Source organism: Myxocyprinus asiaticus, chromosome 23 (genome assembly GCF_019703515.2).
Source record: "Myxocyprinus asiaticus isolate MX2 ecotype Aquarium Trade chromosome 23, UBuf_Myxa_2, whole genome shotgun sequence".
Taxonomy (NCBI): Eukaryota; Metazoa; Chordata; class Actinopteri; order Cypriniformes; family Catostomidae; genus Myxocyprinus; species Myxocyprinus asiaticus.
The window spans coordinates 2,831,143-2,852,431 of record NC_059366.1 but is presented as its reverse complement, the minus strand read 5'-3'; the positions used below and the strand labels follow the sequence as shown (position 1 = coordinate 2,852,431).

Below are 21,289 nucleotides of genomic sequence, written 5' to 3'. Positions count from 1 at the left end.
GGCCAGCTGGTTAGCACAGGATCTAAGACATGCAGGTGAAACCCCATCTGGGCCCTGTGCTTTCCTTATCCTTTGTTGTCGAAAGACGCGGCTCACATCATCTTCACAGATCTTAAGTGCAGGTTGAGTAGCAGGAGGGGGAGGAGGGGTTTGCTGGAGGTGATGGTGTTTGTGTGAAGTGAAGGTCAGAGTGGGTGTGGGGTGTGAGATTGGGCCTTTCAAATCTACAGTAGAACACATTCAGGTCATCAGCCAGTTGTTGGTCCACCACAGGGTTGGGGGCACGATTCCTGTAATTCGTAAGTTGTTTCATGCCACTCCACACTGATGCAGGGTCGTTAGCAGAAAAAAGAATTTTCAGCTTCTCAGAGTATCTTCTTTTAGCCACTCTGATTTCCTTGCTCAGTGTGTTCCTGGCCTGATTGTACAAGACTTTTTCCCCAACTCTGTAAGCATCCTCTTTGGCCTGACGAAGCTGCCTGTGTTCCGCTGTAAACCATGGTTTGTCCTTGTTAAATGTTAAATAAGTCCTAGTAGGAATGCACATATCCTCACAAAAACTGATATATGATGTAACAGTATCTGTGAGCTTGTCCAGATTGGTGTCTGCAGCCTCACAAACACTCCAATCAGTGCAGTCAAAGCAGGCTTGTAGTTCCAGCTCTGCTTCGTTGGTCCATATCTTTACAGTCCTTAATACAGGCTTAGCAGATTTTAATTTCTGTCTGTAGATTGGAAGAAGATGAACCAGACAATGATCAGATAGTCCCAAAGCTGCTCTAGGAACAGAGCGATATGCATCCTTTATTGTTGTGTAGCAGTGATCCGGTATATTTCTGTCTCTGGTTGGGCATGTAATGTGCTGTTTGTATTTGGGCAGTTCACGTGTGAGGTTTGCTTTGTTAAAATCCCCAAGAATAATAATAACTGAGTCCGGGTATTGTTGTTCTTTGTCTGTGATTTGATCAGTCAGCTGTTGCAGCGCTGTGTTCAAACACGCGTTTGGTGCGATATACACACTCACCAGAGTAAACTAGGAAAACTCCCGCGGCGAGTAGAAAGGCTTACAGTTAATAAAGAGCGCTTCCAAATTAGGACAGCACATCCTCTTTAATGTTGTTACATCTGTACACCAACTTTCATTGATGTAAAAGCATGTTCCACCGCCTCTCGTTTTACCCGTTAACTCCGTGATGTGATCCGCTCTGAACAGCTGAAGCCCGGCAGATGTAATGCGCTGTCCAGAATGGCTTCACTCAGCCAGGTTTCTGTGAAGCACAAGGCAGCAGAGTTTGAAAAGTCCTTGTTTGTGCAGTTGAGGAGATGTAGTTCGTCTGTTTTGTTAGGGAGAGTGCGGAGATTTGCTAGATGAATGCTCGGCAGCGTTGTTCGAAAGTCGCGCCGACATTGCCTGACCAGCACGCCTGCTCATCTCCCTCGCCTGCGTCTCATAGCACATTTAAACAATACAGCTGCGCCTCCGACTAGAATATCAAACAAATGTCCGAATATTCAAAATCCGGGAAAATATTGACTAGTGTATGCTGTTGAATGTTCAGCAGTTCGTCTCTGGTAAAACTGACTGAAAAAAGATTACTAAACACAGGACAAACAAACAAAAATAACAAAACAATTGAAGCGCTCCACACTGAGTCGGCCATCCACGGCGCCATCATGATAGAAATGTTTTCAAGGTTTTCGGTACTTTTAGGGTACATGACATGCGTGAAAACTCTTGAAAGTTTGCACACACATCAGAGTCGTTGGCCATTAGGACTTGGAAAAATTGCAGGGGGTGGGGGGTGCAGGGGGGGCTCTGCAGCACCACCTAGAACATGGGCATGTTCAGGCGGCTCTGTAGCACATCCCTTTTTACCTACAGTCTCCATCTATATGTGTTGTACACATATAGATCTCATCAAGCCGGACAACTTTCATGCTGACATTCATAAGCTCTGCCCAAAAGGAAGCTGGCCATTTTGGATTGTTTGAAAAATGCATGCTCTGGAATTTAAAATACTCCTCCCAGGGATTTTGTTACAGGTACCAAATGTGGGGGACATCATGCCAAGACATTGACGATGCTAAATTGCGAAAGGATTTTTGATATATTGAATGGTGTTGCCATGGCGACGCGATAAATTAACGTAAAAAAATTGGAATAAGGAAATTTATCATATCTTCTGTGTGCATGGTTTGATTTACATGAAATTTGAGCCAAATGTTTGTCCTTGCAGGCTGATCACATTGATGTGGCTATTGTGGGTCACGGCCATAGCGCCACCAACTGGCGGAAGGAAGTGTGTCACTTTTAATAGACTTTGAAATATCCCTATTATGTTAACCTGAATTACTTCAATTTTTTTTTTAATAATGTCAAGGGATTCTTGATATCTTAAATACTATTGCCATGGCAATGTATTAAATGTCATCATTCCTTTTTGTGTATATTCACATGTTTTGAGGTATTTTGCATGCTTGGATTTTAAAGTTTATTGTTAATAAACATATTTCTTAATTTTTATATAAATAAAATGTAAAAAATATATCAACTGAAATGTAAAAATACTAGAAAACTCAAGCTATGTCTAATCCAGTGTGTTGTAATTGCCACTCTGAGTGGCAATTACAAGAAATGTCCAATAGAGGGCATCCAAGCTCCATTGTTGAATGATTCCCAAAATAACACTGAGAAGATTTTTCGTGTCCTGTCAAGAAGGGATCCCACTTTCATCTGTTATGTATATGAAGTATGTGTAACTACGTTCTTCAGTTAACTATATTTCTTATTTCATGTGTTAAGAAATCATCTCCAGTTCTTGAGTTGGAGTTTCTGTTTCATCTGATCTGTGAATGTTTTGATTGCCGATCCAGCACTGGAATGTGTTATTTTGAATTTATGATAAATGTTTGTTCTGGCTGTTATCAGATTTGTTTAGTGTCAGCAGTATTTCTGCAGCTCGCGCCCTTTTCCAGGAAATAGAAAAGCGAAATATGTCCCCCATTGTGATTCTCGGGGGTAAACAGGTGATCTGATTGTTAATGGAGAGCAGCGGCACTCAGTGTGTTTCCTTCCTATATAAACCGAGTGTTTTATGGCTAGGTTGTGCAGTGGGTGTTCGTGAGCTATGCCATCTTGGTCACCGGTGCTCTTGCGCAAATTCCCGCTGCTGGAGCGGATTTTCCCGCAATTATTTTTATCTATACAGTGTTGATATGGCAACAAGTTAACAAATGAAGTTTTGTCTTACCAGCATGTGTGAAAACATTTAAACCATGTGTGTGACAACTAACCCCGCATTAGTTTGTGCCCGCGCTCCTCTAGGCTACGAATCTGAAAATGGCAATATATGCTGAACACTTGTATGCTGAAAGTGTTCATAAATGTTTTTACTGATATAAAAATGTAAGTTATATACAGTAAATATATGCAATAAACAATATGACAGAAATGACAATTTTCATATATGTACCTTGTTTTTTAAACACTTTTGGAATTTAAATGTGTACATAAATGCTTGAATATATGAACTCTATTTGTATTTGTTCGTATATGGCCAGTGGCGATTTCTCAGGGCCAGCAAAGCCTCCTCTGCTGGCATAACATGCCTAATAAATAAATATTTTTTCATCCTTTCTTAATCACCTTTTTGCCTATGTATTTTCAATCACTTTCCACTCATAATTCATCTACAAACGAATAGCAAAAAAGCTAAAAAAATGTATCCAACTCCTTGATGCTTACAAGCAAAGTGTGACAACTGTTTCACAAATCGCATGCCTGAAGCAGCGCGTGAGTCTGAGCTCATCTGTAGACACTCAGGACAAAAATGTATTAAATAATTTTGATAGACCAAACCGTTTTTGAATGGCGCTTCACCAAATTCAACGAAGAACAAGCCAAATTGAATTTGAGGCTGTATTTCCACAACGCTTTGTCAGATTGGGACGAAACTTGGTATGTGTCATAGCCATCATGCCCTGAGGTAATCTGCAGTGTTTCGGCACAGTGCCCCCTACGGGTCAAGAAGTATAAAAAAAAAGGCTATTTCTGCTTCTAACTTCTGAACGGTTTATCCTACAATCAAGAAACTGGACTCTTTAGATTCTGTGGGGCATACCATGTTGAGTGATACCAATTTTGCCTATGTCAGCCATTTTGGGCATTGGCCATTTTGAATTTTGTTGTAAAATGCTATATTTTGCATATTGTTACAAAACTCGGTATGTGTCATCGGCACTATGCCCTGAAGGTACTCAAGTTTTTGGACAGCGCTAGCATGTGGTCAAAAAATGCTAATAAATGCTAAAAACATTTGATAATTTTAGTCAATTGTTATGACACTGGTCTTGATAGATTCCTTGGGTCAAGCAAAGTTTAAATGATACCACATTTGTCATGGTCGGCCAAACTTCCTGTTGGCTATTATTAATTTAATTTAAAACCTACTTTTTTCGAACTCCTACACAGTGATAATCAAATTTTCACCAAATTTTGCTCAGATCATCTTCAGACCATGCTAATCAAAAGTTTTTGTGAGCCTGCAGTCTAAACTGAATGTAACAACACCAAAAAAAATCTACCACCAAAAAATACCAAAAAACATTTCTTTCTTGTTGTCATTTTCACTTATTCCACTAAATTTACTCAAATTCAAAAAATTACTCTATAGCATCGCCTCTTTAAATAATTCACTCTTACTCACAAACTTGCATGCTGATTCAGTCTGATAAATCATTCAACTGAATGAATGAAATCACTCAGGGCTGTGTTACCCAAAAGCATTGTTAGCCCAAGTTGCTTGTAAAGACCATTGGTGCCTATGGTACCTGCGATCAACTTACACTAACGATGCTTTTGGGAAACAAAGCCCAGAACAATTAATAAATTAACATCTGACTCACTGCACTGCATTTCTTTACTCTCAGTCATCTCTGACTTCAAAATAACAAATGTTCAGTATACTATTCCCTTAACCGGCACTCTCCTTTTTTTAGCATTTCCCAGAAAATTACATTTTCAACTTTAAATGGTTGTTACTCTTGAATACTTGGGACTAGAGACCTAATTTTGGTCTCTTTTTAAAGAAGTCACTTGGGAGATTATTGTGCAAGTGACTTTTAAAAAAAAAAGAAAGGTTATAGAAGTTTATTTAAATGAAAATGCAATGCACTAAAATTTTATTTTATTTATTTTAATATATATATATATATATATATATATATATATATATATATATATATATATATATGTGGTGGCCAAAACAAATTTAAATATAGAAAATTTAAGCCATATATCAAACCAAGTTGTGTCCCAAATTTCAAGTAAATAAGTTTTAAAATGCCAAATTTCTTATAATTATTGTAGATGCAGTTCCAAATGTGGCCACAAGATGACATCAAAGCTCCATCGTTCCAAGAGTGACAGACTCAGATTTAAATGCTGAGATTTAAACTCAGACCTTATTTATGGACTCTTTTTAACGAAGACACTTGGGAGATTATTGTGCAAGTGAAATCAGTTATTTAAGTTAATTTAAAAAAAGGTTATATAAGTTTAAGTTTATTGAAATGAAAATGCAATGCACATTAACTTTTATTTCATTACAGTGGCCACAGGATGAAATCAGAACTCCATTGGTGCAAAAGTGAAAAGTAATTTTAGATTTTTTTTGAAAAACTAATATCAGAAACACCACTCAAACCACATATGAGGACACACTATTTTATTGCAAAGCATTATATAATATTAATTACAGATTATAATTACAGTATAAGTATTGTTAGCAGTGGGAGCCAGTAATTATTCACAATTCTAACAAACATATCATATTTTTCGCCATAGATTATATAATAGTGTACGCCACTAAATAAAATAATAAATGATCCATTCATTCACACTAATCAGTGCCTGTGCATTTAGCTTTAGCCCTATAGCTGCTAGGGATGGGCACTGTTGGTCATTTTGTCTACTCGAGTACTCGAGGGGCAATAACGTACATAACTGTATATATAATAACATGTCTGACAAATGTCTTTGGCTGCTGAAATGCATCTTGTTGTTCCAGTGTATCATCTACTCATTTTTATAGGCTGTTATAAAATAATCTGTTACAAAATGTACAAAAGATTGCATAATCAAAATATAATGCATCATATTTTGTCATTATGTGAAGGTTCGCTGCCCAGCTCAATGAAAGAGTGGGCACAACATGCTTCTGTCTGTACTTCCTTCAGGTTACCATAGTAATCTTAGTAAGAGCACACCAGTTTTTTTAGTGACTGTCTGAACTGTCTATTTTCAAATTGCTTTCAGTTTTGAAGACGCTGCATTCTGTTCCATTTAGCTGCGCTCTGTTTAGCTGTTTGAAACACTCGCCTGCTGTATATGCGTTGAGTCCACTGACACACACGCCTGGTGTGTGTGTGTGTGTATGTCCAAGTGTTCGCTCCTGTGGGAAAGCCGCAATGCTCCGTATTGTTGTTGCTGTAATGATTCATGAAGCATTCCTTTCAACTCGGAGAGTCTGAATTTCCACCTTTCAACTGAGGAAAGTGCAACGGAATGATACTTTATTTCGGCTTCCAACTTGGAAACTGGTGAGTTTTTTGTACTTTTACTTAGTTACAATGGGCGGTGATCATGCCGTTACATTACTGGGTTTAATTTTAATGAATGTGTAATTTATTGAGAGATTACTGAATGGGATTTTTACGACAGTGTAAGTTCACACAGCTGTGCGTGCTGTCACAGATTGTCACTCAAGCCTAGTCCATCACTGCTGCAGCATCATGCTCTTCTAACTAAGTGAAACACTTTCTTCACTATGCACAGTAAAAAAAAGAATAGTTTCGTCATGCAATTCCTTCATTTAACACAAGTCAAGCCCATAGAACTGTTCACGGGAAAGTTATGAAATTTTGCACACAGACAGAGGACAGTCTGAAGTGATACCATAGCACATTTGGAGCCTTTATCTCAAACCCTCTAGCGCCACCATTAGTGCAAAGTTTCACTCATGTTTATGCTAATATTTTGAACCGTAAGTCCTAAAGACAAAATTTTTTTCCCCTGATTCCTGAGCTCATGCAGAATCGAAAGCATACCATGGTTTCAATTCCCGCCCAACTAGATTTCCACCATTTAGAATTTTCTGAAAAATCAAACTCGTCCTAGGCCATAGGTCCTATTTGCATGACAAAAAAGTTATTAAAATAATTTTGATAGACCAAACCGAATGGCGCTTCAATGAAGAACACGCCAAATTGTATTTGAGGCTGTAGAATGCTTTGATGGATTGTGATGAAACTTGGTATGTGTCATAGCCATTGTGCTCTGAGGTGACCTGCAGCATTTCTGCACAGTGCACCGTATGAGTCAGGAGATATAAAAAAACTGCTATTTTTGCTTATAACTTCTGAACGGTTTGTCCTAAAATCACGAAACTGGACTCTTTAGATTTTGTGGGGCATACCGTGTCGAATGGTACCAATTTTGCCTATGTCGGCCATTTTGGGCGTCTGCCTTTTTTAATTTTGTTGTAAAATGCTGTATTTTACAAACGCATTGGCATATCATTACGGAACTCTGTATGTGTCATCGGCATGATGCCCTGAATGTCCTCAACAAGTTTCAGGACAGTGCCAGCTTGTGGTTAAAATATATAAAATAAATAAATAAATATAGATACTATGTTGTATAGTTATGTATATTGTTTTTGCTATAGTCTAACCGTACATGTTTGTATATGGTGTATTCTGTATTGTGTGTATGTGTATTGCTTACTTACCTTGAAGCAAGTCACTAAAACAAATTCCTTGTAAGCTCAACTTACTTGGCCAATAAAGGAATTCTGATTCTGAAATATTTCAGATTACATAACAAAGTCTACATTTGCGAACTAGTCCCAGGCCGTTCATCAGACCTTTACCAAATGTGGCCTAGGTCATCATTACACCATGCTTGCAAAAAGTAATCAAAAGCATTTTGATAGACCAAACCTCCTCTAATGCAACAATGAATTTTATGCCAAGATGCCAAAAAGAATCTGAGGTTGTATCTTTTCAAAGCTTCCGTTAATCGACATGAAACTTCATATTGTGCCATTATAACCACTGCCTGACAATACTATATCAATTTGGTCACAATACCACTTATCAAATCCTGGTGTGATCAGAGGAACGTATATTCTGTCAAGTCTTTCTGCTCTCCTGATCTGGAATTTCTCATGCTTCTGTGTCGACCATTCTGGCTACCGAGGGAATTCACAGCGGTCATTATCACAGCTGTTGGTCGGACCAATCAGATTCTGTGCTACAAGACTGTTTTGATCACGTGGACTGGGAGATGTTCCGGTGATGACGATATCGAGGTTTACGCTGATAGCGTAACGTGTTTCATCAGAAAGTGCATAGAGGACGTTGTTCCGACCAAAACAATATGGAGGTTAGAGGTTAGTTCACTCTCCGTCTCTGTAACGGAGAATATCCGAATATCCGTAAAGCCACGGGTACAGACGGCATTCCGAGCCACGTCATCAGAATGTGCGCGAACCAACTGGCTGGTGTTTTTACGGACATTTTCAACCTTTCCCTCTCCTTGTCTGTAGTCCCCACATGCATCAAAATGTCCACCATTGTGCCTGTACCAAAGCAATCTAAAATCACATGCTTAAATGACTGGCATTCTGTTGCTCTGACCCCCATCATCAGCAAATGCTTTGAGAGGCTAATCAGAGATTACATCTGCTCTGTGCTGCCTGCCTCATTGGACCCATTGCATTACCGCAACAACCGCTCCACTGATGATGCCATTGCATCAACTCTACACACTGCTCTCTCCCACCTGGAAGAAAGGAACACTTATGTGAGAATGCTGTTTGTAGACTACAGCTCAGCATTCAACACCATAGTGCCCTCCAAGCTGTATGTGAAACTCCAGGCTCTGGGCTAAACAAACTCGCTGTGCAGCTGGATCCTGGACTTCCTGTCAAGCAGATGCCAGGTAGTTAGAATGGGCATTAACATCTCATCACTGACCCTCAACACTGGAGCCCCACAGGGCTGTGTTCTCAGCCCACTCTTGTATTCCTTGTACACACATGACTGTGTGGCAACACAGCTCCAATGCCATCATTAAATTTGCTGATGATACGACGGTCGTAGGTCTGATCACTGACAATGTTGAAAATAATAGCCTACAGAGAGGAGGTGCACACTCTGACACCCTGGTGTCAGGAGCACAACCTCTCCCTCAACATCAGCAAGACCAAGGAGCTTGTGGTGGACTTCAGGAGAAAAGACAGAGAACACAGCCCCATCACCATCAATGGAGCACCGGTGGAGAGAGTCAGCAGCTTCAAGTCCCTTGGTGTCCACATCACAGAGGAACTCGCATGGTCCGTCCACACTGAGGCTGTTGTGAAGAAAGCTCATCAGCGCCTCTTCTTCCTGAGACGGCTGAGGAAGTTTGGAATGAACCACCACATCCTCACACGGTTCTACTCCAGCACTGTAGAGAGCATCCTGACTGGCTGCATCACTGCCTGGTACAGCAATAGCACCACCCACAACCGCAAAGCCCTACAAAGTGTGGTGCGAACTGCCAGACACGTCATCGGAGGTGAGCTTCCCTCCCTCCAGGACATATATACCAGGCGGTATGTGAAAAAAGCTCGGAGGATCATCAGAGACTCCAGCCACCCGAGCCATGGGCTGCTCTCACTGCTACCATCAGGCAGGCGGTACTGCAGCATCAGGACCCAAACCAGCCGACTCCATGACAGCTTCTTCCCCTAAGCAATCAGACTTTTGAACTCTTGATCTCTCACAATCAAAATACATCATCACTGTACTTCATTAATCTTACACTGGACTGTCATAAATTATATTCTCTCTTAACAACACACTGGCAAATGACTATCAATGGACAGCCTGAATGTCAATACAGTACAATACAACCTAATGTATATTTGATCTATACTTTATATACTATTTTTATAGTATGTGTTTTCTATATTATGTGTATGTGTATACTATATTGTGTGTATTGTATACTGTACATTGTATATTATTATTGTGTTATGTAATTATGTGTATATTAGATATGTAAATTGTGTTGTGTAAATCTGATGTTTATTGTAAATTGGTATATGTCTCATCACTGTCATGACTGCTATGTTGCTCGAAACTGCACCCAAGACTTTCACCCACTGTTGCACTTGTGCATATGGTTGTGTGACAATTGAAAGTGATTTAATTTTGATTTGATTTGATATTGGTCAAAAGTGAAAGGAAATTCTGTTGCATAATAAGTCATTTGGTTCATGGATTTTTAACCGGTTCGAATATAGTATTCAAGCATTGATTTTTGGCAGTTACATTTTCTGCCATTGGTGTGCTTGGCCCTGGAATTGCTGCTTGCAGTTATATTTATTAGTATTATTATTTTCCCACTGTTCACTTCTGAAAAATCTCTTACAATTTATTCTACTGCATTTTGCTAATTCTGCACATTTAATTAAAATGAATATTGATGTCCTCCACATTATGTTAAAATATGTGTGCACAAATCAGCCTCGAGTGTATCGTAAAAATTCCTGAAAGACTTATGTACTTTAACCTGTTTGTAGGCAATATTGTTTTATTCATGTTTGTATTTGTATTTAATATTCACTGAAAAATGTGTGCTTGAAATTCACAATTGCTTGACACCTCATGCCTCCAGAATAATGTTGTTATACATGCAGATATAAACAAAAATTCAATTTCAGCAGAAATACTAGGTTTTATTAAATAATAGTAATAGCATAATAATAATAAATGTTATTATAATTATTATAAGGTTATTATTATTAATAGGCATATACAAGGCATATTTTATTTATAGAAACTATAAATGAAATAGAGTAGCATTTAAAAATGAGTGTTTCGTTTATTTTTGACACAATTCCTCTTTAATCCCTCCCCATATCTGGTTCTATCCAAATACAGATACAGATGATTTTGTCATAGTAACAGATACAGATACAGATACAGATAATGGCTTGCAGGGCCACCCTGATATTTGGGGGTTTTCAAAATGGGGCCCCCCTACCTACAAGTACACCTAACCAAACACAACCAACATCAATAACTAAGCAAGCTTAAACTGTGCAAATAAACAAGTCAATTTATTAAAAGTGTAAATGTTAGAAATGCAAAACGGTCTTTTTTTGCTTTATTAGCACAGGCGTTAGCACTCTCCGCCGGCCCGCGAGATGATGTGGCTGCCTACGCCCCCTGCCTATCTAAACCAAACCATTCTCTGCCCTGCTCAACCTTCAGCAAACCCCACAGCGGGGATACTGAATTTACTTTCAGTTATATCACACTCCCCTTAGACACTTTATTTACACCTCTTGTTTTTATTTTTTATTTAAAATAAATAAATCTCCAATGGCATACAGCCATTGTCTGTATTTGGTTACCTGGAATGGATATGGGGAAGAGTGAATTTGGCAAAAGGCGAATCGCTGGCCAGTTCTTGAGCAATCATGACTTGAATTTACATATTTATGTCTATATGTCGTCTTTAATAATATTATAATAATTTTCCTAGTTTTAAAAGGTTCCGCCGTACTAATAACATGCATATAGCTGGGCTGTGTGGTCAGTTTAATTTACGCAAATAATTATTTGTCTATACTAAAGCCGTGATAGGGGGCCCTTTAGTGGTTGTGGGGCCCTATGCAGCCGCTTACGTCACTTATCCCCCCTATGGTCATTTTTGACCGTAATCACTTTTGCTGATTTAATAAAAATTGTTGCCTTTATCTAAGCAGTACAAGACTTGGTGACTTCTCCACTTGCCATCTGAACATACCAAAAAAAAAAAAAAAAAAAAAACATTTGGGCATGATTCAATAAGTCTTAGTAGTCATAAAAAAAAGCTACACCTACACCTCGGCTGTCAAAATTGACTGACCGAACACACACCGAGCGGTGTTGACATAACACCGAACAAGTTTTTTTTAATCTGTCATAATGATCAATAAGTCAGCCACAATGCAGAAAAAAAAAGAAAAAAAAAACACACAGAAATTAAAGGGTGACACTATAAAACATCCAGAGTGCAAAACATACACACCCACCCACTCACACACACACTTACACAAACACAAAAATGAACTGGTGAGACTGTAACACAGATACTTTTTTGTATTATTATTTGTCAAATAAAACCAACAATGCTAAATGTACACACTCAGAAATTAGGTGTTGAGACAATAACACACCCACAATGCAGAACACACACACACATAGAAATAAATGTTATGGAAACAAAGACATTTTTCTACAGTTTTAAGTTATGTAAATGTGGCCTTGCTCACAGTTCATTCTGTAGCAGCACTTATAGCATTATAGCAAGGAGGAATGATTTAGAGTTTAAAAAAGTACATAAATACTTCTCTTTTTTGCACCAAAATATTGTGTCGTTTTAGAAGATATTAATTTAACAGCTGGTATCATATGGATGAAGTTCATGCTGATTGCCTGTGATTTTTGGACCTTCAAAAGAGAAATAGCCATTCACTTGTATTTTAAGGACCTACTGAGCTAAGAATTTTTTTCTGTTTTTCTTCAAATGTGTTCTGGTGAAGAAAGAAAGTCATACACACCTGGGATAACATGAGGTTGAGTAAATAATTAGAGAATTTAAATTTTTGGGCAAACTATCCCTTTAAATTATTATTATTTTTTTTTTCATCTATAAGAGAATAATACATATTTCTGTAAGAGTCCATATCTAGTCTATACCACAATTGATGTATTCATAAAAAGTGTATAAATTAACGGATATAGTAAATACAGCATACAGTTTTGTAAGTGTGGGTCCCAGCTTTCCACTCCCAGGTAAACACAAAATGCCAAATTTGGGCCCTGGGCCGAGAAAGTTTAAGAACCTCTGGTGTAGATTATGTGATAAGTGCTCTTGCATCAGACATTGTGATTTACTAAATTTTTATTGACCTTATTCAGTCCCGCCCCTTTTTCAGAGCTCTGCTCTTCTAGATTTTGTCATCTAACATCCTGTTTGTATTGAAGCTCAGGCAGGTGCAGAGGGGATGGCTCTAAGGCAAGGGTGGGCAACTATTTTGGTAAAGGGGCCACATCGGGCTTTAAGTAGTGCATAGGGGGCCACATTGTTTTTCCTTTTGAGATACAGTGTTCCGCATTGATTTGGTTTTTGTATCTTTTAAGCCCAGAAATAGTTGTGTACTCAATTTTCTGAAGTGTATATGGGACTACTCTGCAATTGCCTAAAGTATTGTATTGCTCTACAAAGGTATTTGTCTATCAAACATTAAAAAACTGAATAAAGGCTGAGCTTATTATACATTATTTATTTTACCATCTCTACTTCCCTGTTAATTTATTATTCAAAGTAACACTCTCTACATCATGGGTCTGTTTTAATAAAAAAAAAAAAGGAAAATTATAGAACTTTTAATGTTTGTCGCAAAGTGAGCGAGTTTACTTATTTTATTCTCAAAACGTTACCCATTTACATGCTAAAAGGGTCATGATGTGGGTCTCGTCAATGGTTTGACTTTCCATTCAGCACACAACTGAATAAAACAGGCTGCATGACTATGATAAATGATTACTGCAAGTGTTAGATTAACCAGGGATTCCGCAAGTCTTAAAAAGTCTTAAATATCTTAAATAAATTACAAGAAGTCTTAAATTTCATTTGCTGTGGTCTTAAATTTTGGGGAGTGTATAGAGGAGACGCTTAAACAGCAGAATCTGCGTGAGTCAAAATCATCAATCTCTCTCTCTCTCTCTCTCTCTCTCTTGTGCATCTGTCATTTAGCAGCTGACGCTTGAGTTTAGTGTGAGTGCGCACAGGGAAGCGCATTTATACTGAACTTATGATGTTACACATGTATAAACCTTCATAAACCCTTTAATCAGAAATGCAAATGGCGTTATTTTGCGTCTCTGTAAGCGAGCGATGAGCTAACACTGTCGCTCCTGCTTATAATCGACAAAGTTGTCAACGTGACAGTTTGCAAGTGCGTGAGGTTGGAGCAGTCTTTTGACGCCTTTCAAATCTTGGCGCTTCCTTATTTTACATTACCTTTGACAATAATTGTAAAGCTAACAGAACTACTCAGCTGCAGAGTTATACATGTTATATCTCTCATCTCCACCTCTCTTGAGCTCCATCTGACATATACAGGTGTTTTCTCTGCCATCTGAATCAGTCAATGTAAAAAACAATTGTAATAACATACAAAACAATAATAATATAATTATATAAAATTATAATATTAATAATACACATAATATGAAAATATATTATCTATATTTAATATTTAGTATACAATCTGTTTTCAATATACATCATAACTAATTATGAGGCACAGTTCTCTTTCATAATTTAATCTGTTAACATTTTCAATACATATTGTCAACTTTAAATGGCCATTTTTAAGGTAACTGACGAGTTTTGACTTTTACTTGAGATATTTCACACAAAAATTTAAATTGTCATCACTTACCTTTATGCAGTTGCAAACCTGTATGACTTTCTTATTTCAGTGGATATCAAAAGGAGGTATTAGGGAGTTTCAGTCACCATTCACTTACACTGAATGAAAAACAAGATGCGGTGACAGTGAATGGTGACTGAAACTAAACGTTTTGCTTAACATCTCATTTGTTCCATGGCATTGAAAAATTCATACAGACTCAAGGGTGACCAGTGATGACGACAGACATTTCTTTTTTAAACGAACTGCCCTTTAACTACCTGTTAAAGTATTTGGTAAAGGGATCTGCCAAGAAAAAATATATAAATGTTATTCAGCACATGCTAGACCTTATTCACAGCAGCGCCATATTACATTTTTGATGAGAATGACAACGAGGCTGTGAGGGATAGACGTACAGTCCCTTCAATGGGCTGTACTGCAGTTTAAAGTGTTTTTGGATCGTTCTGCAGACAAAACATTGGAAAAATCTCTTTTCAAGGCCACTCAGTAGACAAAAAACTCCAGACAACATGAGTTGTGGAAAATCAGATGGGATATTGGAGCTTTTTACAGATTTATACCATGCATGCTTTTGAAGAGATGGTAAGTCTATCCCTCACAGCTTCATTTCCATTCCCATTAAAAATCAAACATGGCACTACTGTGAATAAGGTCTATAGACCAATCCTCTTGTTTACAAAAATGTCAGCGCATGTGCAGTAGGTAGCGGCAGAAAGCCCACTGACTGTTGTGTTAGATTTGACAGATTAGATGATTAAACGAAATTATGACACAAATCCATCATAAATACAAACATATTTTTAGCGATATAATTACTATAATAAAATGAGTTAATAAATAACATGTAATCATGTTCGCTATAAATTTTTGCTGCAAAGTTGTGAGTTGAAATGACCTCAGTCCAGTCTGCTCTGTTGACGGGTTGAAGCCACAGCAGTCAACTAGAGCCCTCGGAATCATTTTCAAGCTAGTAAATTATCCAGAAAAAGCAGTGTATTATTGTTGTTCGAATAATATTCCCTGACAATTTTTTATAGTCCCTGTGTGCAATCTAACGGTGCCTGGTTAAATATATAATATTTAGTATATTAGTTTTGTTTTACCCCAGTATTGGTTATCAAAGCAGCTAACAGTGATTCTGCTCTTAAATGCTCCAAAAGAGCTTATGTTGTGCATACACTCTGCATGTGTGCATGTGGGTTTATATATTATATATATATATATATATATATATATATATATATCATCCTGTATAAGGCCAATTTTGTCCAATCAAGCCCTTCACTTAAATTAATTTGTCACCCTTGATTTATTCACCTGAAGAACCAATCATAATATGGGAGTTCCAATAACAAATGTAACCTTTTTAAGATGTTATGTAAAAGGGTGCTCTTTCTCTGTGAAATACTACTTACTGCTTATTGCTGTTTCTAGAGTCTAATCCCAGAGCATCATCTGTAGGCATACAATTACTCTGGGCTTACCCCGGTAATTGCTGTCATCGGACATGTTACTCTGTGGCAGAATGAAATTGTGTTGGGAAACATTTTGTGAATTGATGCAATTCCTTATGTTGGAAGTAATTCTGTTGTGTGAGAAACAATTGGCTGCTGTATTCATTGGTGCAAATCAAACAAGTTGTCCTGCAGGGTAAACAAGGCATGCACCACATTATCCTCTGATTTGAGACCAACAACAGGCTGTATCTGTCAACACTAAAGCAGTTATATTCATCTGTTTATGCCTTTCTCTTCTTTTGCTTGAGCTGTCACTCGTTTTCCCATTACTCCATCTCTGGCATAAGATGGTTAAGATAAGATGGCTTTAAAATCAAACACTGCAATTGATTAATTTTCCAATTAACAAACAATATGCAAAATTATTAACATTACATAGGCTGAAAAGAAAATTGGACAATCTTAGTTTCTAAATGTCTCTTGATTTTTGATGGTTTCATGCTCCGGCATGGATGGTTATAGTTGCCGATTTGTGCCATACCTATACAGGCTCATTAACGTGGTTATGGTTTCTTTTTCTATTGAGGTGCTGCGAAATCAGCATTAGAATGAAAATAACGACAGGTGACTAATTGTGAGTCACTACGTCACTAAAGCCATTCCACCAGTAGTTTGTAATCGCACTACAGCCTATACCAAACTATGTTGTAATGGAAATGCTCCTGGTACCGTTACTCACCATGCTCAGAATCCTTCGGCCTCAGATGGAAATGTTCTTACTTAAATTGTGATTGCCATGTTAATCCTCACTCATTTTTACCCATGAACCTGTACTTAATGTACCTGGGTGATATTTTATTTGTGTAGTTTTTTTTTTTTTTTTTCAGGATGAGGGCATGCCTTGCAACCTGTCTACCAAGTGACAGATTAATTTTTATACTGTAGAGTTTAAATGAGTCACCCAGCCTTGGCATAAAAAAAAGCATTTTCATTTTCCATTTAAAAGTCAAAAAACACATTCATTCTGCCGTCCTAACTATCCTCACTTATATGGTTAATAGCACTATGTAACACAATTTTTGTTCCTGGGTAGTAAGTGTTATTTCCTAATTACTTATGCCTCAAAAGTATAGAAAATGGCTATTATTCCCCACAAACTTTGCGTTTGTGACCAGGACAGTGATATTTTGAAAATAGGTAATTTTCAATGAGAAAACGGGTAAATTTGTGTCTTTTCGTTCACATAAAATCAGAAAAAAACAACATATGAATCCAAATAAACATGTATTTTATATTAAAGTAATACAAAAATGACTACAAAAGATTTAGAAGTGAGTAGTTTTTCGAAATGTACGATTATACTGTAAATCACTTTCACAAATCAGCCACCAAATGTAGTCTCCCATCATGTTCTCGTTATACTGTCCTTGGTAGCGGTGTTCAAAGTCCAGTATATCCTGATGAAACTGCTCGCCTTGCTCCCATGTTCTCCTTGAATTTATCAAGATGAGCATCAAGGATATGGACTTTGAGGGACATCCTACAGCCCATTGTGCTGTAGTTGTTCACCAGAGTCTAAACAAGCTCCACATAATTTTCAGCCTTGTGATTCCCCAGGAAGCCCCGAACCACTACGACAACACTTTCACCTTACTAGGGAGCTTCTTGGGGAATTCATTGCAATCCAGGATCTTCTTTATCTGTGGTCCGACGAAGACACCAGCTTTGACCTTTGCCTCAGACAGCTTAGGGAAGAAGTCTTGAAGGTAATTGAAGGCTGCCGACTCCTTATCTAGAGCTCTGACAAATTGTTTCATAAGGCCCAATTTGATGTGCAGTGGTGGCATCAGCACCTTTCGGGGGTCCACCAGTGGATTGATGAACAACACTTGATGTTGTTCCTCCCCACAGAGAACTCGGTCCGTTGTGGCCAGTCCCGCCTGTGGTAGTGCGCCTTGGTGTCCCTGCTGTCCCAAAGGCAAAGATAGCAGGGAGACTTGGTAAAACCACCTTGGAGACCCATCAGGAATGCCACCATTTTGAAGTCTCCTATGACCTCCCAGCTGTACTCATCATACTTCAAGGCATCCAGCAAGGTCTTGATACTGTTATAATCCTCTTTGAGGTGCACCGAGTGAGCCAGGGGAAGAGACGGGTACTTGTTACCATTATAGAGCAGCACGGCTTTGAGGCTCCTGGGTGAGCTGTCAATGAAGAGGCACCACTCATTATGGTTACAGGCGATTCCGATTGCCTCGAACAGACTGGTCACATTGCGGCAGAAGCAGAGCCCATCTTGACGGGTGAAGAAGCTGGAAAAAGCTTGGTGACGCTTCCAAGTTCCACTGCTTGAGCCTAGACGTCAAAAGCTCGGCATTGGACTTGGTGAGACCAAGATCCCTAATCAAGTCGTTGATGTCTTTTTGGTTGGGATAGTATGGGTTTCTCTCCTCAGCTCCACCTCTGAAATCCCTCAAAGTCCATATCCTTGATGCTCATCTTGATAAATTCAAGGAGAACATGGGAGTATACTCGGAGGAGCAAGGCGAGTGTTTCCATCAGGATATACTGGACTTTGAATGCCACTGCCAAGGACAGTATAACGAGAACATGATGGGAGACTACATTTGGGGGCTGATTTGTGAAAGTGATTTACAGTATAATCGTAAATCTAGAAAAACTACTCACTTATAAATATTTTGTAGTCATTTTTGTATTAATTTAATATAAATACATGTTAATTTGGATTCATATGTTGTTTTTTTCTGACTTTATGTGAATGAAAAGGAAATAGGTAAATTTCAAAATATCACTGTCCTGGTCACAATAGCAAAGTTTGTTGGGAATAATAGCCATTTTCTACACTTTTGAGGCATAAGCAATTAGGAAATAACACTTACTACCCAGGAACCAAAAAATAAAAAATAAATACATTTGTTACACAGTGTAGTTATAGGGTTAGTTGTATTATTTGCATTTATATATTTTTTTTTCTCTGTTGTCCGTAACCCAATCAGAACAGACCTGTAACCTATTTCTGGGTTGCGACCCACCAGTTGAGAACCATTATTACAGTTTACCATCCAAGGATGAAGTGGACTCATGCCATTAATGAAAGATTCTCAGCAGCTATTGAACTGAGAATACAGAGATCTATAGAGATTAAACACCAGTCCCTCTACCCTCCAGTCATGTCTGCTGTTGCTTACTGTGGCCCAGATCAAGATATTAAAGCTGAATGAAGCAGACAATCACAGCAGCTGAATCACAGCAATCCTGGAGCAGGTGTTATGAGACAGAAAGGCTAACAGAGAGAGACAAAGCCTGAGAGATGGCAAAATCAGTTTTAGGACATTAAGCACAGTGTAAAAGATGATTGTCACAGGGCTGTATGTCGACTCTGCTAAAATGACACAAGAAAGTTTGTTGCATTGAGGTATACTACAACAGTAACAATTACTTCTACCTGACTGATGATATTCAGAATGCCATCAAACAAAAATATCTCCCAAAATCACTCTATTTTTGGTTGCATTAATTTACAGATTTGTTTTATGTATTAAAAGTAATAAAAAATTCTGGCAACATTTTCTATGAGGAAAGGCCTGTATATACATGAATATTTTATTATTCAATTTAAAATTATATATATATATATATATATATATATATATATATATATATATATATATATATATATATATATACACACATTAATGTGCAAAAGTCTAGGGCATATTAGTATTTAAAAAAAATAAATCTCTTAAAACGCTTATATATTCTGCTTTTAGTGTATCAGTAGGAAATCACAATTCTAGATTTCAACATTCCCTTTGCAAATAGAATTAAATAGAAAAAAAACAAGAAGCCCTACAACAGATTTTATCATTGAATGAGTCTGGGATTACATGAAGAGACAGAAGCAATTGAGACAGAAGAACTGTAGATAGAAGAAATGTGGCAAGTTCTCCAAGAAGCCTGGAACATCCTATAAGCCAACAACTAAGAAAAACTGTGTCCAGGTGTACCAAGGAGAATGGGTGTTGTTTTAAAGCAAAGGTTGTCACACCAAATATTGATTTTGCTTTTTGTATGTTTTGTAAGTGCCTTATATATATACTCACCGGCCTCCCTCTCTCACTCCACACTCCGCTCCCTCTCCCTCTCCCTCACTGCCGACACAGCACTCACTCTCCTCTGAGTTTTGATCACTCGCACCTGCACATCATCAGTGACTAATTAAGGACTTAAATTATACCCCACTCTCACACACATTCATTGTCTGTTCTTGTCAGTGTTTTCCCGAAGACTACGGACTCCCTAGTTTTGTCGAGATCTTCCTGTGTATATACTTACCTTGTTATTGTTCCCCTCGTCAGAGTTTTGTGTTGGTTCATCCTCCGTGTATTCCCCAGCACTTGGACTCTCCTGTGTTGTTTACGTTTCCTGCAAAGATCATAAGACTATTGTGAGTGAACCATTCTTCTGTTCATCGCACTATTTCCCTGCCTGGATATTACCCACCTGCTGTTTGCATCACAACTATTTGGACTGACTCACCTGTTGTTTTCTTCTCTGCTTCATTCACCTGTTCAATAAACCCTGCGATTGAGTCCATAACCCTGCCTCTGTGAGTTTCTCCGTGACAGTGTAGGTCCCCCTCCTGCCGCCAAAACAGCGCCAACCCACATCTCAATAGCATTCTGAGATGCTATACTTCTCACCGCAATTGTACAGAGCAGTTATCTGAGTTACCGTAGACTTTGTCAGTTCAAACCAGTCTGACCATTCTCTGACCTCTCTACAAGGCATTTCCATCCACAGCACTGCCGCTCACTGGATGTTTTTTGTTTTTGGCACCATTCTGAGTAAATTCTGGAGACTGTTGTGTGAAATCCCAGGAGATCAGCAGTTACAGAAATACTCAAACCAGCCCATCTGACACCAACAATCATGCCACGCTCTTAATCACTGAGATAAAAAAATTTCCCTATTCTGATGGTTGATGTGAATATTAACTGAATCTCCTGATGCATATATGCACGATTTTATGCACTGCAGCCACACAATTGGCTGATTAGATAAACACTGGATGATTATTGGTACCAGCCAGGCTGGTTTGAGTATTTCTGTAACTGCTGATCTCATGGGATTTTCACACACAACAGTCTCTAGAATTTACTCCAAATGGTGCCAAAAACATCCAGTGAGTGGCAGTTCTGTGGACAGAAATGCCTTGATGAGAGAGGTCATCAGAGAATGGCCAGACTGGTTCGAACTGACAAAGTC

The 21,289-nt window shown here is 38.2% G+C and overlaps 1 protein-coding gene across 1 annotated transcript in view; it reads left to right on the top strand.

Moving 5' to 3' along the window:
* The window catches only part of nrxn1b (neurexin 1b), a 582,675-nt gene that overhangs the window by 95,250 nt on the left and 466,136 nt on the right, over positions 1–21,289 (top strand). The gene's annotated exons all lie outside the window — the stretch shown is intronic.